The following is a 26439-nucleotide window of genomic DNA, read 5'->3' on the forward strand; positions in this document are numbered from 1 at the left end:
GAGTACCCCTTATCTGAAATGCTTGGGACTAGAAATGTTTGGGTTTCGGATTTTTTCAGATTTTGCGTGTACACAATGCAATACTTTGGGGATTCATTTGTGTTTCATATATACCTTATACATATAGACTGAAGGTGATCTTATACAATATTTTTAATAATTTTATGTGTGAAACAAAGTTCATATTAAGTACTTATGTGTGGAATTTTCTACTTGTGGAATCATGTCAACACTCAAAAAGTTTCAGATTTTGGAGCAATTTGGATTTTAGATTTTTGTATTAGGGATGCTCACCCTGTGTTAGTATAGCGTCACAATCCCTGAAAAAGTTAGCATTATAGTAAAGCTATGAATTTTAATTTTAAAAAAGATAATTTGAATTCTTTCTGTATAGTACTGTACCACACCATTGACGTTTTCAAATGTGATTGATTAAAAAAGTTAATCCCATACCAATTGTTGACATCTCTTTTGGAAAAATACTCTACTATTTGTGTCTGTATGAAAGGACGCAGTGTTTCCTCCCCAGATTAGCAGTGGGATACGTTAGAGAAGCTAAGAAAATTTGCTGCTTTGTTTGATTTGGAACCTTACAAAATGATTACATCATTTTGTCTGAGAAATGATGAGTTGGTAAAGTCCCTCTCTCTTACATATCCACACACTTGCAGATACACAAAACAAATTTATTCAATAATTTATATATACATATACTTCAAAACCACATGTTTTGATTTGGGGCATATCTTTAAAAAAAAAGATTCACACCATTGTTATCATCTACTGGATTGACAATTCATAATCGAATATACTTTAAGCTTACTTTCAGTGGTTCAGACATCTTAAATACACATAAAATTGTCTAAAACAGGTTGACACTAAAAAATATTAAGTTTAATATCACTATACTTAACATTGTTACTTTTAAAGATTTAACACAGTAAATCCTAAGTGTTTGTTAAATTTGTCTAAAAGAATATGAAAAAATATATTTTGAAATAAGTATTGATTAAGCATTTAATATGTTAAGTTGAAAGCCTTAACCATTCATAGCAAGAACTATGCTTTATTTGATGTCTAACCACTACTATAAATAGAAACTTACTGACTTGGCTGTGAATGAATGGAGTTATTTGTATTCACTGCTGAAAATAGTGATCTGTTTGCTTTTTAAAAAATTTTAAAAGGTTTTCAAAACAATACATGCATATCGTATTTAAAAATCACAGAAGAGCTTACTGTAGTAAGGAGGCTCTTTGCCCTACCCCCGTCCTGCTTTGCAGAGAAAATCATACCTAACTATTTTAACTATTTTGTGCTTTTTTGTTCTTTCTAGGATGACTGCCACGTATCTAAATCATATACTTACATGCTGTTATTTATTGATCTATCAATATTTGATACTGTCTATTGAATTCTTTCATATAGAATTGAGGATTTACTTCACTTTGCACCATCTGAAGACATTAAGATTCCTTTGAAAAACTGTTTGCAGGCTAGACAGACATTCTCTCTTAACTCACCACTCTGTTTCCAATAGAGTTAGACTATGTCTTTTTTTTTCTTGTATTGTTTAATTTACCTGAAATAGTCTTTTGTTATTTCAAGTTTTTAAGAACAATGTGGATTGCATTCACATTTTCCTTTTCCTTTTTTCTGGAGCCTTCCATCTTTCTAATGAAAATGAACAGTTTCTTCTGTAGACCTGTTGCACGGGTATTGTCTTGAGATTTTTCTTCTCTGTTCATTTGAATCTCATATTGGTTCTCAAGATCTCGTGTTTTCATTTTTCTTAGTCTACTCTCTTCATTGCTGGAAAACGTGCTGAAGTGCTGAGATACAAAAGGATGGGGAAGTAAATTTGTCTAAAGAATTCTTTATTTTGTCTTTCTGCTTAATTTGGTTGTTTGACTAATACAGTAGTTTAGATTGAAAATTATATTCTCTTAAAACATTGTCACAGCTCTATTGTTTTCTTTCATATGTTTTATCAGCAAGATGTTTGTTATTTTTTTCTTTTTTTTTTTTTTCCTGTAGGTGACCTGATTTCTCCCCTGCAACTTTATTTTTATTTTGAAATAATTTTACACTTAGAGAAGAGTTGCAAAGGTAACATAGAGTTCTCATATCATTCACCAAGTTTCCCTTAATGTAAACTTCTTGTATAACCACAGTACCTTATGAAAATTAAGAAATTAACATTGTTACAATACTATTAATTACATTTTCCACCAATATACCTTTTATTTTCCAGGATTCAGTCTGGAATAACACACTGCATTTATTTGTCATGTTTTGTTGGTCTCCTGCAATCCGTGACTTTTCCTGGTCCTTGTCTTTTATCACCTGGACACATTTGAAAGTTAGTAGGTTCTGTATTTTTAGAATGTCTCTCAATTTGGGTTTGTCAAATGTTTTCTAATGATTAGACTAAGGTCATGAATTGTCATGAAAAGAATAGCACATTAGTGTCTTTCTCATCACATCATATAAGAGGAGGTATGTAATGTGACTATCTCATTATTGGTGATGTTAATCCTGATGCATTGGTTAATGTAGGGTGTGCCACATTTCTTCACTGTAAAGTTACGGTTTCTCTCTTTCCATATTGTTTGTTAGAAGCAAGTCACTAAATTCAGTCCACATTCAAGGAAACAGAATTAAGCTTCACCTTCTGAAGGGAGAAGTAGTGAAGAATTTGTGGACATAGGTTAAAGCCACCACAATAATTACTATTTTAGAGGAGTTTGGGGGGCTTTTTTACAAATAAAATACTAAAGCTTCACTTTTAGCATGCCTCAGTGGATCTTGCCTGCAGCAGTTATTACTGTGATGTTTTAAAGGTCATTTTCAGTTTTCCTTGTTCTTCGTACCACTTATACTTTCTTCTCCAATTATTTATTTATGCAATCATTTATTTACATTGGTATGGTCTCATGAGTATTTCTTTTGTTCTTTGGGTTACAATTCAATACTATCATTTTTTTGCTCAAATTGTTTCACCTTTGGCCATTGGAAGGTCTTTCACATTATTTCCTGTGTCTTCTTGAAGTGCCCCTGTTTTGTTTTTAACTCTAAGGGCACCTTTTAATCTGTGGTGTTCTGCTAATTTCATAATGATGTATCTTAAGGATAGGTTTTTATTTGTTGTGCTAATGAGTTGTACTGTGGGCCACCTCTCTCTCTCTCTGTCTCTCTCTCTCCCTCTCTCTCTCTCTCTCTCTCTCGGCTATTAGTAGACATATTTTGGAATCTCTAGGTTGATTTTTTTTTTGGTCTTACAACTTTTCTCTTACATATTTTGTCTCTTTACCATTTTATTTTCCATGAAATTTCTTAACTTTACCTTCAGATATTTCTATTGAATTGCATTTTAATTTCCAGTAGAGCATTCCATCATTGTTGGTGGGTTTTGTTTTGTTTTACTGTATCTTGTTCTCGTTGTATGAATGCAGGTACTTGCTGAAATTATCTGAGTTTTTAATCTAGAACTTTATGTTTCCTCCAGGATGATCTGTCTGTATCTTGCTTTTTCCAGTGTTGTAGGCGTTCCTGAATTGTCCACTGATTCTTGGTTTTTGTTCAAGTTGATGATGATGGTGGTGGTGGTAGTGATTTGATGAAATCTTAAGTGAAAGATTTTGAAAACTTTATGAGCTAGTATTTTTGAGACAGAGTCTCTCTCTGTCACCCAGGCTGGAGTTCACTGGCACCATCACAGCTCACTGCAACCTCCTTCACCTCCCAGGCTCAGGTGGTCCTCACACCTCAGCCTTCTGAGTAGCTGGGACCACAGGTGCACACCACCACACCTGGCTGATTTTTGTATTTTTTGCAGAGACGTATTTTCTCAGTGTTGCCCAGGCTGGTCTTGAATTCCTGAGCTCAAGCAATCCATCCTCCTCAGCCTCCCACAGTGTTGGGGTTATAAGTGTGAACCACTGCCTCTGCTGAGCTAGTGGCTTTTATTTTAGGCAACTGGGTGGGACACTGTGTTACACTGGAAGTTGCCTAATTACCAAAATACAATAATATGCTGTGCAACTGTGTTTTAATTAGATACAAATCTTTAATATTTTGCCCCAATTTTTTGATAGTAGTTATAGTCTATGTACGGACTTTAATTTTCTGTTTTATGTTCCATGTCTCCCACCCAGCAGAAGACACACTGACTCTTCTAGAACATATTCTCTTCCTTGATAATTTCTATTCTAGTTTGCAGACATTTGATACAATCATTGTTTTGTTGATGGACTTCCTTTCCTTTTTTTTTTTTTTTTGTTATTGTAGATTTAACCCTTTTATGCCTTTGCTATTATTTTAATGGGTGTCTCAGTGGGGAGAATAAAATAAACAGATGTAATCATGCTGCTCTCTTGAACTTTAAAGGGTTACATTTAGCCAGGTGCAGTGGTGCACACAGCTACTCAGGAGGCTGAGTATAGCCCCAGCTACTCAGGAGGCTGAGGTGGGAGAACTGCTTGTGCTAGGAGTTCGAGGTTATAGTGCCTTTGATCCCATGAATAGCCGCTGCACTCCAGTCTGGGCAATATAACGAGATCCTGTCTCTTAAAAAAAAAAAAAAAATTACCTTAACTTGGAAATACTATAATGGTATAACTAATGGATAATGTCTATAATAAAATGTCATATAGATATGCACACTTTATGTTACATGTGCTAATATCATGTACTTTGTGAATATTTTATTGTAGATACTTTGCCTACTTACTGGACTGTTTTATTTGCCATTCATAGTCCGCTTAGCAGTAAGGCAATCTAGGAATGATTTTTAGTAACTAGTGTTATAGGGAGGTTACATCTTTAACCATACCTCAAATTCTTTTTCACCAGCTAAGAAAAAATATTTTTCAGAAGAGTCCCTAAAAAATCTTGTGCACCTCAATATAGGTTCTATATGACGACTGAGAGTTTTAGCCAGGATACAATTTTATATAAAGTTAAATGTATTTATAATTGTATCAATAATTATAAACTTAAGTGGAAATGAAACAGATTCTGTAAAATTCATTTGGGAATGAAACTTCCTTTTTTTTTTTAACAAAATAAGGAATATTTGATCAAAACAGATGAAACAGAAAACTCCATCAATTGCATTGACGTTTTCTCCCAGAATTTTGTTGTTTTTGTTGCTTCTGAGACCATATCACTCTGTCAGCCAGGCTAGAACCCAGTGATGTGATCATAGCTCACTGCAGCCTTGACCTCCTGGGACCACAATCCTCCCACCTCAGCCTCCTGAGTAGCTGGGACTTACAGGCCCACACCACTACACCCAGCTAATTTTTTTTTTTTTTTTTTTTTTTTTTTTGGTAAAGATGGGGTTTTGCTATGTTGGCCAGGCTGGTCTTAAACTCCTAGCCTCAAGTGATCCTCCCACCTCAGCCTCTCAAAGTACTGGGATTATAGGTGTAAGCCACAGTACCCATCCCCAGAATTTTCTTATATAAATGTTCTAATTAGTATGTGAAACAGTCAAACCTGTTGCCCTTTGAGTCCACTGTCGGCCAAAATGGACCAAGTTATCTACAACTTGTCTGTTCCATTTACTACACTAAAAACTCTGGACAGGTTTACTTACTTGCTTTCTTAAGTATCTAAATGAGGACAGTGAAAAGCAAACTATAGCAGGCAATTGAAAAATGAATTCAAAACTTGAATTTCATATGTGTTCATTTCATCGAGATCTTTTTCCCTCCTTTGTCTACCAGGTTTGACCCTGTGGGCACTGCATAGGAGGTACAGGTAGCAAACAATCTAAGAGAAACCTCTTGTATCTAGCCAGAAAGGCAAGAAAAGGGGCCTTTGTGCTCCAAAACCAGTTCCATTTGCAGATTACACTGAAATAGTAGCAGCATAGGCACCAAAAAAACTAGAAAATACCCATATCTCTGGCTAGAGGAACTAGAAAATAGGGACTGTTTTCCAACAAATTTGAGGGAAATCAACATCATTTTTCTGTCTTGCCACTTCTACTCTGAATGTGATCCCAGTCGTGGTATAAGTGCAGAACATTATGGGAGCCCCCAGTAACTTGGCTTTTCTAGTCGGAGGAACTAGAAAGAGAGACAACTGCAGGTTGGAAAGGCATAGGGGAAATTTTGAGACCGATATAAAAGATGCTCCCTAATTCTATGTGTGGATCAAAAGAAGTCCTGAGTTCAACCTTGCGCTGGACTCAACCTTGAGCATTTTGTGCACAGCACAGACACAAGAACCACAGCCAAGGCCTCAAGAACTGAACATCTTAAAAACCACCATCCAATTCCCAGCATGTGCTGAGCACAGACAAAAAGCATAACAAAGCCTTTGAAAAGTGAATTAATGTTGGAACTGCTGCTCAAAGAGGGCAAGATGGAACTTTTAGTCTGAACCTAAATGGGTTGAGTGCCTGCTAAAACGAAAACATTCTCCAGAGGATTTTTAACAGGACCTAAAATCTCTACAATATAGTGTCCAAAATGTCCAGGATACAATCCAAAATTACTCAACATACTATGAGCCACGTAAAGGTGACTTTTTATTAAGAGAGACGATAACAGATGTCAAGATGATCTAGATTTCGGAATTATCAGATAACACCTTTTTTTTTTTTTTTTTTTTTTGAGACGGAGTCTCGCTCTGTCGCCCAGGCTGGAGTGCAGTGGCCGGATCTCAGCTCACTGCAAGCTCTGCCTCCCGGGTTTACGCCATTCTCCTGCCTCAGCCTCCCGAGTAGCTGGGACTACAGGCGCCCGCCACCTTGCCCGGCTAGTTTTTTGTATTTTTTAGTAGAGACGGGGTTTCACCATGTTAGCCAGGATGGTCTCGATCTCCTGACCTCGTGATCCGCCCGCCTCGGCCTCCCAAAGTGCTGGGATTACAGGCTTGAGCCACTGCGCCCGGCCAGATAACACCTTTAAAGTGGCTCTTATAACCATGATCCTTGGACTAAAGATAAGTGTGACTGAAATGAATGGAAAGGCAGATGTTTTTAGCAGAGAAATCTGCTATAAAAACTATAAAAAAGAACTAAATAGAAATTTTAGAACTAGAAAAATACAATATTAAAAGTAAGTTTATCAGATGCTCAGTAGCTAAGTGGAGATAATAGAGGAAAGAGTCAGTGAGATTGAAGGTAGACCACTGGAAGTTATAAAGTCTGAAGAACTGAAAGGAAGATTGGGGGGTCAGAAAAAAACTGGATTGCAGGGATCTGTGGGACAATAATTAAAGGTCTAAAATTTGTGTCATTGGGCTCCCAGAAGGAGAGGAAAAATACTGCTCTAAGACAAAATTTGAAGAAATAATGCCCGGGACTTCCCATGTTAGGTATAAATTATAGATTCAAGAAGTTCATTGAATCCCAAACAGAAACTGAGAGAAAACAATATCATATCATATATTGTAATCAATCTGCTATAAATCAAAGATAAAGCAAAAATCTTTAAAGAAGCCAGAATAGAATGACACATTATATACAGGGGAACAAAAATTCAAATTATGACAGATTTCTTAGAAACTGTGGAGGACAGAGGAAAAAAACCTATCAACTCACCATTTTGTGTCCAAGGAAGATATCCTCGGAACAATATAGTAACAAGAGCAAAGTAAAGATACTTTCAAAGGAAAACTAAGAGAATTTGCTGCTATCAGATCTGCCCCAAAAGAAATGCCAAGGAAGTTCTTCAAGATAAAAATAAATTATACCAGAGAGAAATTTGAAATTGAATAAAGAAGGAAGGGCAAAACATAAAAATAAATAGTCTTCTCTGTTTTCTCAGTCATTTGTCAAAATAAATGCTACATACCTGGGTAAATACAGCAGACTGGTTTTCTTCTGCTGAAATTCTTTAACATATGTCTATTTACAGTAAAAAAAAAAAAAAAAAATTAACATTGTCTGGTAGATTGTCATTGTATGTTGATGTAATACATATGGCCAATAAAACAGAAAGGGAGGGTAAGAAAGCCAGTAGTTGAAAAGCTGCTTTGTTTTACTCTGAAAATATAGAAGTTGTTATGTATATTTTGAAAAGTTAGGTGTATATTGTATATCAACCACTACAGAGAGGGTGGGGAGGAGATACTCACCTAAATATCTCCTGTATATAGAACTGATAAATTATTATAGACTTTAATAATTTTGTAAATTAAATGAGAATACTAAACAACATTCAAATACAGGTTGAGAATCTCTAATTCACAATGCTCCAAAATCTGAAACTTTTTCAGCACCAGCATGACGCTCAAAAGAAATTGTCATTGGAGTGTTTTGTTTTTAGTTTAGGATGCTTAGTCAGTATGTATTCTGCAAATATTCAAATATCTGAAAAAAAAACATCAAAAATATGAAACACTTTTAGGCCCAAGTATTCCAGGTAAGGGGTACTTGACTGTAATCTGGAAAAAAAAATGGAGAAAAGGGAAAACAGAAGCATGAAAAACAGACAATTTGAAAACAGGTGATAAAATGATAGACTTACAATCTAATCAAATAAATCATTACACTAATTGCAAGTGATATAAATTATACTAATCTAAAGGGAGATATTGTCAAATGACATTTTTAAAAAGGATCCAACTATATTCTCTGGATAAAGAGAGTATCTGGATAACACTCCACTTTAAAGAATATCCCAGCAGAATATGTATTTTATTCAAGAGCACATGGAACATTCACAGAGGTAGACCATATTCTGGACCATGAAACACTCCTTAACAAAATTAAAAGAATAAAAATCAGACTGGCATGGTGGCTCATGCCTGTAATCCCAGCACTTTGGGAGGCCAAGGCAGGTGGATCACCTGAGGTCAGGAGTTTGAGACCAGCCTGGCCAACATGGTAAAACCCCATCTCTACTAAAAATACAAAAATTAGCCAGACATGGTGGCATGCATCTGTAATCCCACCTAATTGGAAGGCTGAGACAGGAGAACTGCTTGATCCCTGGAGGTGGAAGTTGCAGTGAGCTAAGATTGCGCCATTGCACTCAAGCCTGGATGACAGAGTGAGATTCCATCTGGAAAAAAAAATCCTACAAAGTATGTTCTCAGATCATTAAGCTAGAAATCAAATAACAAAAATATCTAGGAAATCCCTAAATATCTAGAAATAAAACAACACATGGGCCAAGAAAAAGTTTCAAGGGAAATTAGAAAATATTTCCAATTAAATGAAAATACACCATAAAATTTGTGGGATGCAGATAAAGCAGTGCTTAGAGGAAATTCATAGCATTAAATGCTTTTATTGGTAAAAAGTAAAGGTCTTCTGTCAATAATCTAAACTTCCACCTTAGGAAACTAGAAAATGAAGAGCTAATTAAATTCAAAACAAGAAGTTGAGAAATAATAAAGAGTAGAAATCAAAAGAATGCTATGCATAACTCTACAAACTAAATTTGAGAACTTAGATAAAATGGAATAACTCCTTGAAAGATACAAGCTACCAACACTGGCTCAAGAAGAAATAGATACCATGAATGCTCCCATATCTGTTAAAGAAATCGGGTAGGCCGGGCGCAGTGGCTCAAGCCTGTAATCCCAGCACTTTGGGAGGCCGAGACGGGTGGATCACGAGGTCAGGAGTTCGAGACCATCCTGGCTAACACAGTGAAACCCCGTCTCTACTAAAAATACAAAAAACTAGCCGGGCGAGGTGGTGGGCACCTGTAGTCCCAGCTACTCAGGAGGCTGAGGCAGGAGAATGGCGTAAACCCGGGAGGTGGAGCTTGCAGTGAGCTGAGATCCGGCCACTGCACTCCAGCCTGGGCGACAGAGCGAGACTCCGTCTCAAAAAAAAAAAAAAAGAAAAAAGAAATCGGGTTTGTAATTTTAAACTTTTGAGAAAGAAAACTCTGGGCCCATATGGTTTCATTGACAAATTCTACCATTTAAGGAATAAATAATACCAAATTCTACAATCTCTTTCAGAAATAAGAAACACTTCTCAGCTTATTATATGAGGCTCACATTATCATGATACCAAAGAAAAGAAAACTTAGACCAATATCATAGTTGTCAAAATTCTTAACAAAATATTAGCAAATCCAGCAATATATAAAAAGGATAATGCATTGTTACGTAGTATGGTTTATTCCAAGAATGAAAAGCTGTTTGGATATTTGAAAAAGTCAATGTAATTCACTAATAATGACAAAAGAAGAAAAAAAACCACATGACAGCAAACACACAATATTTGGCAAAATTCTGCATATATTTCTGTAAAAATTCTCAGCAAACTAAGAGTTGAAGGAAACATCATTAACCAGGTAATGGTAAAATCTACCATTTGCTAAAATCTACAGTTAACGTTATACTTAATGATGAAGGACCTATTGCTTCCCTCTAGAATCAGGAACAAGGTAAAGACATCTGATTTTATCATTCTTATTCACCGTTGTACTGGAATTTCTACCCAGTGCAGTAAAGCAGGGAAATGTCATAAAAGGCATACAGATTCTAATGCAAGAAATAAAACTATCTTTATCTGCAAACACCAGGTCTTCTGTATAACAAATCTGTGGTGCCTACCAAAAAGCTTTTTGAACTAGTGAGTGAGTTTGGCAAGGTTTCCAGATACAAGATAAATGTACAACAGTGAATTGTATTTCTACATACTAGCAGTGAACAACTGGATATAAGTAGTATATAAAAACAGTGCCATTTGTAATATGATGAAAACAGTGAAAACATTTTGCCATAAATCTAACAAAATATATGCAAGATATGTAAGCTAAAAACTAAAACATTGATGAAAGAATGTAATGAAGAACTACGTTAATGCAGAGATACCTATTACATTCAAGGATTGGATGGCCCAATATTGTTTCCATGTAATTTCTCTCCAAACATATCTACAGATTCAGTATGATCCTTCTCGTAATTCCAGCAGCATTTTTGTAGATAACAAACTGATTCTAAAATTATATGAAGGCAAAGCAATTGGAATAGCCAAAACAATTTCAAAAATAGCATAATTGGCTGATTTATACTGTATAATTTTAGGTATTCCTGTAAAGCTACACTATATCAACACTGTGTGGTTTTGAAGGACACATAGATAAGTAAGACAGAATATAGAGTCCAGAAATTCCCCTCCACACACACAGTGCAAAAATAGTTCAGTAGAGAAAAACTAGTCTTTTCAATAAATGGTATGGAAGAGTTAGCCATATGCAAAACCTTTGACCTGTATTTCTCAAGTCTTTTACAAAAACTAACTCCAAATGATTCAGAGACTTAAATCCAAACCCTAAAACAACAAAGCTTTTTGAATAAAGTATAGGACAAAATCTTTGCAACCTTGAGATAGGCTACGAGTGCTTTAACACAACCCCAAAAGCATAATCCATAAAAGAAAAATCAGTAAATGGGACTTGATGAAAACTCAAAACTTTTGCTCTGTGGTGGATCCTGTTAAGAGAATGAAAACACAAGATACAGACTGGGAGAAAGTATTTGAAAATCACATATCTGACAAAGTACTTTTATGCTGAACACCTTAAGAAGTTTTAAACTCAGTGTGCACAAACTTAACGTTTTTTTTGTTTTTTGTTTTTTTAATGAGCAAAGAATTTGACATTTCACCAAAGAACATATATATGTGACAGAAAAGCACATGAAAAGATATCTGACATCTATTGTCTAGGAAATGGGAAATAAAACCACAATGAAATACTACTGTACACTTATTAGAATGGCTAAAATCAAAGCAAGAACCATGAGAACATGGTAACTGCAAGTACTGGTGAGGATGCAGAGCAATTGAAATTCTCAAATATTGCTGGTGGTAATGCAAAATGACACACTGCCTTTGGAAACCAGTTTGGCATTTTCTTATAAACATACAATTACCATATGATCTAGCAAATCTAATCCTGAGTATTTACCCAAGAGAACTAAGAACTGTGTTCACACAAAAAAGCTATGAGTGTGCATGTGTGTGTGTGTGGCAGATTTATTTATTTATTACTCAAAATTGGAAGTAACCCAAATGTCCTTCAACTGGTGAATGGATAAAAATACCCATATATTGGAGTGCTCCCCAACATAAAGGAATGAATTATTAATAAACAGCCACATGGATGGAACTCAGATGCATTATGCTAAGTGAAAGATCTCAGAATCAAAAGACTGCATAATATATGATATCATTTATATGATATTCTGGAAAAATCAAAACTATAAGGACAGAGAACAGATTTGTGTTTTCTAGGGCATAAGCAAGGAGGAGGGAGAGTTCAACTACAAAGAGACACTACAAAGGAATTTTTGGAAGTGATGGCAACTCTTCTGTGTTTTTATTTTGGTGGCGATTATGTGACTGAATGCATTTGTCAAAACTCATAGAACTCTATACCAAAAAAATGAATTTTACTGTATATAAGTTAAAACATAAATGTTAAAAGTGGAAACAAAATCATTTTGAGAGACTGCAATGTAAAAAAGGAGAGAGATTTACTATTTTATATTTTAAGAATTCAAAACAGTTTTCTGTTAAGCCTCATGTGCATGCCTCAGTATCAGGCAAACACTTCTGTTAACTCTGCCAAGGATAATAGGATTTAGAGCCAGAGGGACTCCTGAAAATTATTTCGTGCAACCCCATCATTTCATAAATAAGTAAACTGAAGGCTCAAGAGGCTAATTGTCTTCCAAGGCTCTAAATGTAGTTACTCTTGCTGCTTTCTAGATTTTCTCTTTGTCTTTGTCTTTCAGCAGTTTGATTATAATGTGACTCCATGTGACTTTCTGCATTTAACCTACTTGAGATTATTGAGCTTCTTGGATATGCAGATTTTTTTTTTTTTTTAATCAAATTGGGGAAGTTTTTACCTATTTTTCAAATATTCTTTCTTTAAACACCTTGGAACCAATGAGTCTTTCAGCCTGTGCTGAAAGGTTCTTTGTGCATGTTGCAGCTTGCCTTCAACACTCAGCCAGTCATTTGACATCTTTGCCTTAGCCTTCACTTTCTGCTTACCTAGAGCCTCAGGATTAGGCACAGATTAGTTAGGGCCTTCTCAGGCTATTCTGAGCAGGCTCACAGCCCTAAATGTATGTGTGACCTTCTGGATTCCCATGTATATGTCAGAGGTTTTTAAAGCTTTTCTGAATGTCTTGGCTCTCAGCTAGCTTTTCCTTTAAAGCCTTTTGGTTAGTCTGTTGTTTGTCCCAAATAATACCCCCTGTTTTGGGCATCCATGAAGTTAAAATACTTGCTTCTAATTGTTTTAGACAAACACATGCCCTGCCTTACATCTGGGAGAAGGCATTTCACATAGGGGTACCTCACAGACTCAGATTAAATATGACAGTTTTATAAGTGGAGTCTTCAGGGAATGATTGTTTGGGAATTAGGCTTTGAAAGAGCCTCAGCTGTGTTCCACTCCCTCTGGTGGCTGCCAGATGTTGCCAAGAATTGTGGCTGTTACTTTTCAAGGCTGCCACAGAGCTGGGGAGTGGAAAATGAGACTAGTAAGTTAAAATACCACAAATCTTGCTGTTCTTATAGAAATTCAGTCGTTTTTCTTGAATAAACACTTCCATGGATTGCTGCAAGCCTTGATTAATTGCCAGAATCTGAAATGGTTGCTTTTGACAGTTTTTTTTTCCCATAAGTTTTTGTTGCTTTTATGGAAGAGCAAAGTTTTGGAGGTTCTTCACCATGTTCAGTGATATCATCTCTTGTTTTTGCTCCTGGCCCCGCTTTCTTTCTGAAGCATCATAAGGATTAGAATGACCCTTGTGTTGTGTTGATGAGTTCTTTTTGTGACATGTTGAATGATGCTGTCTGTAGCACATCCAGGAAATGTCTAATTCACAGCTGAGTTTCGGAATCTGGATCTTGGTGTAGTCATCTATTTATAGATGATAGTTAAAACTATTAAAGTGGATTAAATAGCCTAAATAAAGCATTTATAATGAAATAACCAAAGAGCTTCTATATTTGAGTTGATAATTGCTACAGGAAAAAATGAAAAATCACTCATTATGCAAATTGGTGTCCCTATAAATTCATGGTCTCAAATCTCAACCAGTTTCTCAGAACTGCCTATCAATCTTCCTTGTCAGTTTTCTCATTAACTTAATTATTATCTAAACCTCCTTAAGTCTTCTTATATCCCTTGTCACTCCCTTTCAACCTCCCTGACTCTCAGTTTTCTACTTCAAGGAAATTAAAGCATGACTTCTCAAATTATCATCTTTCCTTTCTTATTACAACCAGCCCTCCTTATATGTGGATTCCACATCCTCAGATTCAGCCAACTATAGAGATTGAAAATTTTTGAAAAAAATAAAAACAATGAAAAATAATACAAATTAAATAATATAACAACTATTTATATTGTATTAGTCATAAAATTAATCTAGAGATGATTTAAAGTATATGGGAGGATGTGTGTAGGTTATATGCAAATGCAGTATCCACCATTTTATATAAGAAACGAGCATCAAATGATTTTGGAATCCACAGGGTCCTGGGACCAATCCTAGTGTATACCAAGGGCAACTATCTACTTTCCCCCCCCCCCCAGGTAAATGATACTGGAGAATTTAGGGTACTCATGAAAAGACTTTAGATATTCTACGCTGCATAGGTAAGAAAGAGAGTGTAGGAGGGACTGATAGACTGGGAGTCAGGTAGGGGTGTTGGTGGATTTCAGGAACTATATGGCTCTCAGTTTGAAAAACTTGAGTCCTTAGATTCAAAAATGATTACAGTTAACCCTCGAACAACACAGAGGTGAGGCATGTCAACCCCCATGAGTTTGAAAATTTGTGTGTAACTTTTGCCTCCCCTAAAACTTAACTACTAATAGCCTGCTATTGACTAGAAGCCTTACCGATCACAGTCAATTAACACATATTTTACATGTTATATGTATAATAAACCAGATTCTTAAAGTAAACTAGAGAAAAGAAACTGTTAAGAAAGTCATAAGGAATAAAAAATATATTTACTATTCATTATGTGGAAGTGGGTTTTCATAAAGGACTTCATCCTTGTCTTCAAATTACATAGGAATTTGCGGAGGAAGAGAAAGGATTGGTCTTAGGGTCTCTAAATGCCACACATTAAAAAATGTCCCTTTAGTGGGTTGAATTTTTTTCTAAAATATTGTTTAAATCCTAATCCTAGTATCTGTGAATGTGACCTTATTTAGAAATAGGGTCTTTGCAGATGAAATGAAGTTAAAACAAAGCCATACTGGATTAGGGTGGGCCCTAAACTCAGTAGCTGATGTCCTTATAAGAGGAGAAGACACAGGGGAAAAGCCCAGGCAAAGACAAAGGCAGGGATTGAAGCAGTGCAGCTACAAACCAAGGAATGTCAAGGACTGCCAGCAGTCAGCAGAAGCTAGGGTGAAGCAAGAAAGGACTCTTCTCTGGAGTCCTTGGAGAGAGCAAGGCTGTACTGAGATCTTAATTTTGTACTTCTGGCCTCCAGAACTGAGAAAATAAATTTATGTTGTTTTAAGCCACCCAGGTTGTGGTATTTTCTTATAGAAGCCCCAGGAAACTAATACATTACCTTAATTTGCTCTTGAAATTAATTTTAATTTATAAATATGGAGGTATATTATCAAATGACAAACTTACAAATAGCATTAGTAATTTAAAAAGTATGTTTCATACATTATAGTAGGTTAGTTTCGAGAGTAGCAACTTAAAAAACAGATTTTAGGCAGAACTCTGACAGCTAGATAACTGACTCTTGATAGGTGCTTCAGATGCAGAAAGCTTAAAAGATCTGATTTATTCCACTCATCCATTCCAATCTATCATTCCATTTGAAATCTCAGCACATTTTTTCCAAGGGAAATTACTGTTAAGAATGTTATAATAGTAAGTAGTGTAATGTAGTTTCTAAATATGAACATTATATTTAAATCCTTTTAAAAGGCTACATTTTCTTAATGTGATAAAGCATGGTATTCTCTTAGATATTCTAGACAAAAGAAGCATTTTTTTCCTATACTCAAGTTTATTAAAAATTTCTTTGGATACAGTGAGATTTTCATGAAGAAATGAAATTTGAAATTTGTTCTTGACATATGTTGGATACTTGTAATGAAGATGTTTTACATACCTTGAGCCATATATTAGGTCAGCTATAATTTGTTGGGCTTTACATTTTTTATAAGGTTATATCATACGTAACTAGATTAGTTTTCTATTGCTGCCACAACAAATTACCACAAATTTAGCCGCTTAAAATAACACACATTTATTACCTCATAGTTTCTCTAGGTCAGGAGTTCAAGGGGCCTCAGCTGCGTGCTCTGCTTAGTTTCTCACAGAGCCGAAATCAAGGCATCAGTGGGACTGCATTCCTTACTGAAGGCCCTGGGGAGAAACTTGCTTCCAAAGTCATTTGAATTGTCAGCTAAATTCAGTTCCTTTCTGTTGTAGAATGTAGGTCCTTGTTTCCTTGCCAGCTGGCAGTGGGGAGCTAGTGTTTACACTTGGAGGCTGCCCACACTCCTTCTCATACTGTCCATGTGGCCCCCTCCAGCAACAGCAGGGCATGTTTCCCCTCACACTTCTGATCTCCCTGATTGCAGCTAAAGAAAGCTCTTTGCTTTTAAGAGTTGATGTGATTACGCACTACCGGATAATTCAGAATAATATCCTTATATTAAGCTCCATAACCTTAGCTAAATCTGCAAAGTCCCTTTTACCATGTTCCTTAATGTGAGAAACACATTCACCCATCTGAACCCGAAGAATTCACTTGGAGACACAAAGAACAGCAAAAGCGAGACTTAATGGCGGTTTTGCAAGATCCGGTGTATGGTAGGCAGGCACACCCAGGGCAGTTACAGCAGTTAATTTACCCCCTAGCACACAAATCCCTCCCCCAGTTCCTCATTGGTCAAGTATTACGGGGTTACAATCTTCCCGGACATTGTCTAAGTTTCATTATCCCCCTATTAAGGATATAACCTTCCCTTCCCTGCTTAAGTTTTGATTTCCCAATAATGAAACTTTCTTCCCTTTTATGGGCTGACCCGTTCTCTACATTCTGCTTGCTCATTGTGACCTTCTAGGTGCATGAGCCGTGCGGTTTGTTACATCCGCAGGCTAGTTGCCAGTATTTAGATTTATCATGCCTTGAAAATAGATCATTTAAAACATTTTCTCACAAATTCCCTCCTCTTTTCTGTTTACTTCCTTCGGTCTCATTTTCGTCTAAATCCTTTTTGTCCTCGAATTACTCTAGAAGTCATTTACTTTCTCCTTCATAGGAGAGTGAGTTTAATTTTGTTTTTAATAGTTGCAGGTTGTTTTGCTGGTTATGTCATGGGCATGTGTTTATTAATAGCTGTTTTAATCTCTGTGCTAGTTCCCCCACACAAGGGATAATACAAAATCCCACTGCTGTTAAGACTCCTGCCACAATTATGAGAGATGTAAGGATTGAAGCTACCATGTCTTTCCATTTTCCAAACCAGTCTTCTAGCCAGCCCATAAATGGGTTGTCAATTCCAGCATTTTCTGCCCGTTCATTGGCTAGAGTTGTTCGTCCTTGTAAAGCTTTTCTGATGGTCCCATCTGGGGCAGTTTTGTTGGCAATGAAAGTACAACATTTCCCACCCAGCATAACACATATGCCCCCTTTTTCTGCTAGTATCATGTCTAGTGCAAGCCTGTTTTCCCAGGCCATTTGGCTGGTGGCGGGCATTTAACTGGCTAGCCACCCCTTTTAGGATGTCCCGAGTATAATTGATGAATCTCTGTTGATTATAATAGATGTAGTTAATCCAGTCCTCATTCTTAATAGTTGACCACCAGAAGAGTGCTGACTTAAATGGAGCTGCTATTTGGTTTTGGGCCTTAAATTCATTAGGCACCACCCAGGAATTCCTATAGAGTTAACATATATATTGGGATCAAAAGATATGTCAAGTCTCTCTGGTTTTGGTGGCCGTGTGTATTTTCAGGTATCTCACGAAATACCAGGATGAAGGGAATGGCCAACTGGCCTAAGCACAAGTCCCAGTCCAATTGGGTGGTAACAACTTATCCTCCTTTTTTCCCACAATACCACCAGACATCAGCTGTGGTGTATGGAGAGCTGAGTAATTGCCATTGCCTGACTCACCTTTGATGCTTAGGATGTGGGTACAAGTTGAGAGTTCTCCTATGGGCTTATTGAACTCTGCCCCATGCCTAGAGAGGCAAGAGGAGTAATTGATATTCTCTGTAGAGAATGAGGGATTCTGACCCCTCTCTGCAATGCGGGAAAGAGCAATGACAGACTCTTACAAGTCTCATTTCCCCGTGTACCATTGTCTTGGTATAGAGCCAACATGGAACGCATTCCATCAGGATCATTATTCCATCCTAGGGGAAATGGAACCACCTGTGCCTGAGGTCCTCCCACAGCACATGCATAGTAGTTACTCTTGTTCAGGGCTTGTACCAGAAATTTGACCCACTCAACCCAGGCATTCACATCCCCATACCCTCAGTTTTTGAGGTTTGCTTTACATCCTTTACCTCAATTATTTTTAGCCTTTTAAGATCATTATTTGGTGGACTAAAGTGTTTACTAAGGCCTGGGCTTTCAGTAGTACCAGGCACGTGGAGGGTTGAGTTTTTGATGAGTTTAAGAATAAATCACCCTAGGGGGTCTTTCCCTGTGATGTCTGCCGCTAACCCATGTAACCAAGACTCTTCCAGAACTGGGGCCAGCCCATGTTTTCTTTTTAGATTTTTCTCAGAGTTAAGGGTTCCTCAGGTGACCCATGCACTTTCCACTGGTATTTTCCCCACCTTTCCAGGGTCTCCTTTACCAGTCCCTTGACTTGAGTATAATGAGTCCACCTCATGCAACTGTTTACATGACTGTCTCAGTGGTCAGGAGCACTTGATAGGGACCTTCCCAGCTTGGGTGGAGCTTGTCTTCTTTCCAAGTCTTAATCGGCACCAAATCACCAGGCTGAAAGTGGTGAACCATGAACTCAAGAGGTGAAGTTTGAGTCAGAAGTCTTTTTAACCTAAGGGATAACAGGGTGGAGTATAGGGCCAGTGTATAGTTTCTTTAAGAATTGATCCTTGGTTTCCATAACCAGAAGATCTGTAGCTCTGCCCAAATATGGGAGCCCATATAATGATTCGTAGAGGGACAATCCCAAGTCTTTTATTGGGGCTTTTCTAATCCTAAGGAGTGCTATTGGGGGGCATTTGGTGCAAGACATTTTAGTTTTTAAGATTAGTTTGGTGATATGCTTTGTGAGAGTTCGATTCATTCTTTCTACCTTTCCAGAGGAAGGGAGATGCCAAGGGGTGTGATAATCCCATTTAATTTGTAAACCTTCCATAATTCACCTTAACACCCTTGAGGTAAAGTGGCTCCCATTGTCTGAATTAATATTTTCCACCAGTCCAAAGCTAGGTACAATCTGTTTTAATATTATTTTGACCACATTCCCAGCAGTGGCTGTTGGAAGGGGAAAGGCTTCTACCCAGCCTGAAAGGTAATCTGCTATGACTAGTAAATACTTTAGTCTTCCTACTTTGGGCATTTCTGTGAAGTCTACTTGAATGCTTTGAAGTGGTCTTACTCCACTTTGAAGTGGTCTTCCTGTTTTCTGATCACCTTTTTGTCTATCTTTTGACAAGTTACACAATTTATACATGCTTGTTTAGCAAGGGTATAAATCCCTACACACCCTAATTTCTAAGTATTGTATCACACAAAGCCTGGGGTCCCCATTGACTCCATTTGTGTAATATAGATATTAGTTTTCTTCTTAGGGGTTTACTTATTTCAGGAAGTACCCTTTTGCCATCTTCAGTCTGAGTGACTCCTATCCGGTCTAATTCTTCCTCTTTCTCTCTGGTAAACTGGGGCCTTAATACTAGCTGAGGGATGTCTGGGAGCAGGCTATGTAGTCTGATTTCTTTGTCCAGAGAAGCTTGCTTAGCAGCTTCACCTGCAAGCCTGTTTCCTGTAGCTTCTATAGTGTTCCCTTTCTGATGACCATTTACATGAACTATGGCTACCTCTCCTGGAAGCAGGAGGCTTTCTAAAACCTGTTTGACCAGTTCCCCCATGAACCAGTTATTTTCCCCTGCTATTTATTAGACCTCGCTCTGTCCAGGTTTTATCAAAAGTGTGTACTACCCCATAAGCATATTTAGAATCAGTATATATAGTGCCTTCTTGGGCTTTAAGGAACTTTATGGCCTGGTTAAGACCATATAATTTACAGATTTGGGCTGACCAGCCGTTAGGTAATCTACCTTTCTCACATAAGGAGTGTTTATTTCCATCAGTGACAGCATTGCCATCTATCACTCGTCACGACTCATCCACAAACAGCCTTATCCCATCATGTAGTGGAGCTTCCCTAAGGTTTGGTCCTACTTTAGTTTATCATTCTATGATATCTAAGCAGTTCTGGTCTGATGTCTTTGTTCTCCTCTCCTTTCCATAGGAAATTGGCTGCAGTTAGGCAAATATTTATGGTTACAAGCAAATAATTTTTTTTCTAACTAATATGGCTTCTTCATATTTTAGAATCTGAGAATCTGTTCAAACTATCTCCCGGCTCTTGGTTTAATATATTCCTGACCTGGTAGAGGGCGCTTACTATTAGGGCCCCACCAAAGGTTAACTTTCCACTCTCCTAGCAGCAGGGCTGTGGCAGCACTGCTTGCACACATTCGGGCTGCCCCCAAGAGACAGGATCAAGAAGCTTGGAGACAAAAGCAACAGATTCTCTCTTCCCTCTCCAGGTTTCAGTGAGGACCCCAAGGGTGATCCACTATTACCAACAGATGGAATGGTTTCTCTAAAGATGGGAGGGCCAGGACCGGGGCTGAATGAGGGCCTGCTTTAGCTCTTTCACCACCTGAATTTCCTTTGAGGACAATTGCAAGGGATCAGGTTCTTCTAGTAACTTGATATATAGAATCTTTGTCTTTTGAGCATATGAGTCAATTCATAACCTGTAGTAGCCAGTTAAATCTAAAAATTTTTGGAGTTCTCTCTGTCTTAGGCAAAGGCAGACCCACTATTCCCAATATTCTCTCTGGGTTTATTCTTCACGTCCCTTCACTAATCAGGTGTCCTAAATATTTAATTTCTTTTTCTATAAACTGCAGTTTGTTCTTAGAGACTCGCAATCCCCTTTCTCTTAGGAAATTAAGCTTGTGGTGGCTTCTGATACCTCGGCCTTCCTCTCCCCAGAAATTAAAAGATTATCTACGTATTGTAACAATTGGGTTCCCCTGGAAGGTTGAAATTCCTCCAGGACTTTTTCTGATATTTGACCAAATATGTTTGGGGCTTCCGTGAAACCTTGTGGCAGCACAGTCCAGGGGTACTGTTGTTTTCTCCTAGTTATAGGATCTTCCCATGCAAAGGCAAAGAGTTTCCCTACTCCTAAAGTCTAGGGGACATGCCCAGAATGCATCTTTTGGATCCACCACATTGAACCACTTACGTTCATAGGGTATCTTACTAAAGAGGGTGTAGGGGTTAGGCACCACAGGGTGGTAGGTCTGGACAATTTGATTTATAGCCCTTAGGTCTTGCACTAATCTATACAACCCGTCGACTCTTTGGGAGAATTGGAGTATTGTAACATGCAGGGTTCTAATTGTCCATCATTAATCAATCCCTCTATTACCAGTTGGAGACCTTTTCTCCCTTCAGTAGAAACGGGATATTGTTCTCTGCAAACTACTTCTGTTTGTTTTAGTTTAATCTGTAAGGGTGTGATTTTTAACCCTCTGTTGCCTTCCCTAACCCTCACAAGGGGATTAATTTTTCTTTCCTCCTCCTCTGTTAGGAGGCCCGTCATTACTTTTATTTGTCCCTCCTCTATTCCTAATCCTAAACCCAATCTCACAATCAGGTCTCGACGCAGGAGGTTAGTTCCTACTTCAGGAACATATGAGTGACCCCTCAGTTTGTTTTGGTCCTGATGTAATTAACATTTTCTTAAATATTAGAACCTGAAATCCCTCCCCTTTTATCCCTGATACTGTCAATTTTTCCTTAGAGAGTACCCCTTGGTTGGTGAATTAGGGAGGAGTGAGCTGCCCAGTATCAATCAAAATATCACTTCTTCCCTCAGGTCCTACCTTCACATTTATTGAGGGTTCCTGGTGGGACCTACTCAGAAGGAGCTCCTGCCCAGCCCACCCCCCTCGCCTCACCACCAGTCTTCATCAACCATCTTGAACGGTATCACCTTTTCTTTTTTCCATTTAGGACATCCTCTCTTAAAATGCCCTCTCTTTCCACACTTGTAACATCCACTCATAGTTTTAGGACCTTTTCCCTGCATTTCCCTTCTTTCTTCATGTCGAAGTCTCTAATTCCCTTGTTTCCTAAGTGGGGGATCTTGATGTAACCCTTTTCTGAATACCTCTTCCACAGTGGAAACCATGATTTTTGCTTTTTGTTTCTGCTTCTCTTCCTTTCTCCTTACAAGACCTTCTGAGTTTGCCTCAGTAAATCCTCAGTTGGTTTCTCTTTCCATCCATCAGTCTTTTGTAATTTTTTGGTAATGTCAGGCCAGCTCTTAGTTACAAAGTTAACCTTCAAAAGGCGTTGCCCTACTGGGTCCTCTAGATCTAATCTGGAGCATTTTCTCCTCTGATATCTGAGCCTATGTAGGAATACAGAGGGAGTTTCCTCTTTTGCTTGTTGAATCTTGAATGTGTCCTACGAGTGGACTCCTTGATCTCTTTAATTATCAGTTCCCGAAGGTCCTATATTTGGGCGCAGTCCCTGGGATCATTATTGTCCCATTCAGGATTAACATTTGGAAATTTTTGTTCGGCTGGTGAGACTCCTTGCCTGGAAGGGTGTTGCCTCTCCCAGATGGTCATGTCCACTCTCCTAATCATTCCCCTTTCTTTTCCTATGAACAGGATATTCTTGATGGACATCATTTCAGCCCAGGTATAAAAACTGGATCCTAGGAATTGGTCCAGATGGTCTGCTAAACTGAGGGGATCTTTTAGGAGTGGTTTCATTTTTTTTCTTGAAATTCCTAATTTCAATACTTATAAGAGGAGCATTTACAAAGCCAGTCTCTCCCTGTCCCATGGGAACTCCCCTAAGAGGGAACATGCTAGGTGCCTGCTGTGTGGAAGGAATAGGGAAGTTCTCAATATCCCTCTTACAGTGTTCTAGTTCTTTTCTTAAATTTGGATAAGGATTTAGAGGAACAGTTGGTTCGACTCCACCATGGTCTCCAGGTCTTCCCTCCTCTAACCCTCTTGCTTCCCCTTGACTTTCCTGTCCCCTGTTTTTTGAGATGTATGGAGGGGCATGCATGACAGGAGGTCCCAGGGCTTTTCACTGGGTGAGGGGTTTTTAGTAGGCTCTTTTTCTTCTTTAAGCGGGAATATGGGGACTAATTCCTTGGTCCAGCAGAGAGCATAACCCATCTCTTCTTGTGAGATTGGGGTTTTATTATTCACATAGAGAATTAAAGCTTGGCACACCCAGTTTTTAATCTGAGCCAAACTTAGGCCATAGGACTATCCTGGTAAATGTCAGAGGGAGTCTCTTTGGCTCCCTCTTTCCTTTGTCCCCTAGGCCTAGAATTTCGGTTTCCCATTTTTGGTCAGTCTGTGTCTGAGCTTTTCCCTGTGTTCTCAGCACCCCCTACTGGAGGTTTCTTGCACACCCCGAGAATCACTTCATCCATTCTCCGACCATTCTTTGTCCATTCTTTGTCCATTTTCCTCATGGGAGAACAGAACAATGGATTGGGACTCTGCTCTTGCTTCAAATCTAGGGTACATCTCAGTCACACTCACTCAACCTCTGAAAATGCCCAGCCACCAAGACAGCACTTATAGTACAATTTTCCTCCCTTGGCTCCTACACAAGGTTGCCTGGTTACTGCAGTGCCTGCTTTTCTCCCTGTGTCACCTCTGCTGCCTCCTGAATAACAGTCTGTCTGTGGCTTCTGTGGGGAGCCAGGACGCACAGACAGAGCGGGCCGCCTAAATCGGGTGGGACGCCTCTCCCCTCTCAGCTGGAGTCCCACTCCATGCACGTACAGAGATCCCAGACAGGCCCCCAGGTTTGTGAGACATACACATTCACCTGTCCAAATCCAAAGAATGGACTTGGAGACACGAACAATGGAAGCGAGACTTTTAATGGTGGTCTTGCAAGATGGGGTGTCTGGTAGGCAGGCACACCTGGGGCAGTTATAGCAGGTAATTTATCTCCTAGCATGCAGTGCTCACTGCCACCTCCACCCTCCCCCCCAGGTTCAAGTGATTCTCCTGCCTCAGCCTCCCAAGTAGCCGGGGTTACAGGTGTGCACCACCACGCCCAGCTACTTTTTTTTGTATTTTTAGTAGAGACAGGATTTCACTGTGTTGGCCAGGCTGGTCTCAAACTCCTGACCTCAGGTGATCCACCCACTTTGGCCTCCCAAAGTGCTGGGATTACAGGTATGAGCCACCGTGCCCAGCCTAAATACAATTTTTTTTTTTAAAAGTAGGCCACTGCCTCCACCTTTGTATGTAGAAATCCCAGGTTCCTCCTGTTGGAACCTAGCTAGACCCTGGAGTAAGATACCAAGACCAGGCTTGCCAAGTGTGGCTTCACATAGAGTTTGTGTCTGACCTGGGGTCAGGGCCTTGTCTACACACTTTTTTTTTTTTTTTTTTGAGACAAGGCCTGGATGTGTCATCCAGGCTAGAGTGCAGTGGCTCACTGTAGTCTCAACATTTGCATTACATGTTGATTTATATAATTAATGGATGGTGTTGCTTATTATCGATTGATCTTGAATATTGCCATTTGACAAATTTATTCTAATTGTTTATTTTCTCAGATTTTTTATGTAAAAATAACTGTATATTTCATTTTTCAATATATAATAATATATTTCAATTTTTTTTCCTTCCAATGATTGTACCTCATTTCATTTTACTGTCTTATATGTAGGCTTGGTAAGAATGTTTCGTATTAGTTGAAAATAGTAATGATATATATAATAGCATTCTTATCTTATTCCTGATGTATAAAGTAATAGTTCAGAAGTTTCTCCATTAATTATATGTAGGGGTATAGGGTGCCAATGACTTTTAGCAGGTAAAAGAAATAAATTTTTATTCCTGGTTTGCCAAGAGCGCTTATCAAAATGTGTTAAATTTTATCACATTGTTTTTATGCTTCTGTTGATCTTTTTTTTCTCTCCTTTAACTTTATGGGATCTTAAGTCATACAAAGTATTGTATTTTTGTGTAGTCAAATTTGTCTGTTCTCTCCTTTATAGTTTCTAAATAATCTGTTGTACTTTTTAAAGTATCGCCAAACTCTAGGTTATAGAAATGTTTTCCCTTTTTTTTTTTAATACTTGGTTTTAATCTTTATAGCATGTATTTTGGTGTGTGGTATGACACGGAGGTGCAACTTCTTTGTGTTACTTCACATGGATGTTTAATACAATATTGTATTGAGTGCAGTGGTCCTGTAAGTTTTAATATTTGTTTATTTATAACAATAATAAGGAAGACTAATGGTTTTTTCAAAGGGTATGAAAAAGTAAGAGCACACACGTAAAGAAAAAGAGAATGTAAAGAAAAAGAATATCTGATGTGGACCATCTTGAGCCTATAGATTTTTTATTGGTGAGTCAGAAACAGGGCCAAGAAAAGAAATTATCCAAATTGAATTTTTTTATTGTATTAGTCTGTTTTCACGCTGCTGATAAAGACACAGTTCCACATGGCTGGGGAGGCCTCACAATTATGGCAGAAAGCAAAGAGGAGCAAATCACATCTCATGTGGATGGTGGCAGGCAAAGAGACAAAAAAGACACAAAAGCGGAAATCCCTGATAAAACTGTCAGATCCTGTGAGACTTATTCACTGCCGCGAGAACAGTGTGGGGACCCACCCCCATGATTCAGTTATCTCCCACTGGGTCCCTCCCACAACATGTGGGAATTATGGGAGTATAATTCAAGAGAGATTTGGGTGGGGACACAGAGCCAAACCCTATCACTTATTGTCCAAGTTTTATCAGACTGGGAAAACAACATTTCAGTCCCTTAAGTAACAATTTTAGAGGGAAGATCTACAGCTAACAGTTATTCATTGAGCACATCAGGATAAACCAGTTAACCAAATTTTGATATGCCTCATTTATTATACACAAAAACAAAATGGCTTTTTTCTTTTTAGTTAACATTAAACTAGCTTTTATTCCAAAACGAAGAAGTCGGTCCAGTAGAACTATGTTATATTTTGAAGAAAGCATATTTAAGAATTTCTTTGGACAACAGAAACTAAGTGTTATCTTATGAAACCTAAAAACTCTATTAAATTTTAAATGTAGCATGTGCCTGCCTCCCATTTTTGCCTTGTAAAGAACTCAGTACACTATTAAATTATTAACTTAGTTTATTTGAAATAGTTCTAAGATATTTCATG

General features: G+C 38.0%; 1 protein-coding gene across 2 annotated transcripts in view; it reads left to right on the top strand.

Moving 5' to 3' along the window:
* The window catches only part of SP4 (Sp4 transcription factor), an 85819-nt gene that overhangs the window by 55479 nt on the left and 3901 nt on the right, over positions 1-26439 (top strand). The gene's annotated exons all lie outside the window — the stretch shown is intronic.

The sequence above is a fragment of the Rhinopithecus roxellana genome, chromosome 6 (assembly GCF_007565055.1).
Source record: "Rhinopithecus roxellana isolate Shanxi Qingling chromosome 6, ASM756505v1, whole genome shotgun sequence".
In the NCBI taxonomy this organism is placed as follows: Eukaryota; Metazoa; Chordata; class Mammalia; order Primates; family Cercopithecidae; genus Rhinopithecus; species Rhinopithecus roxellana.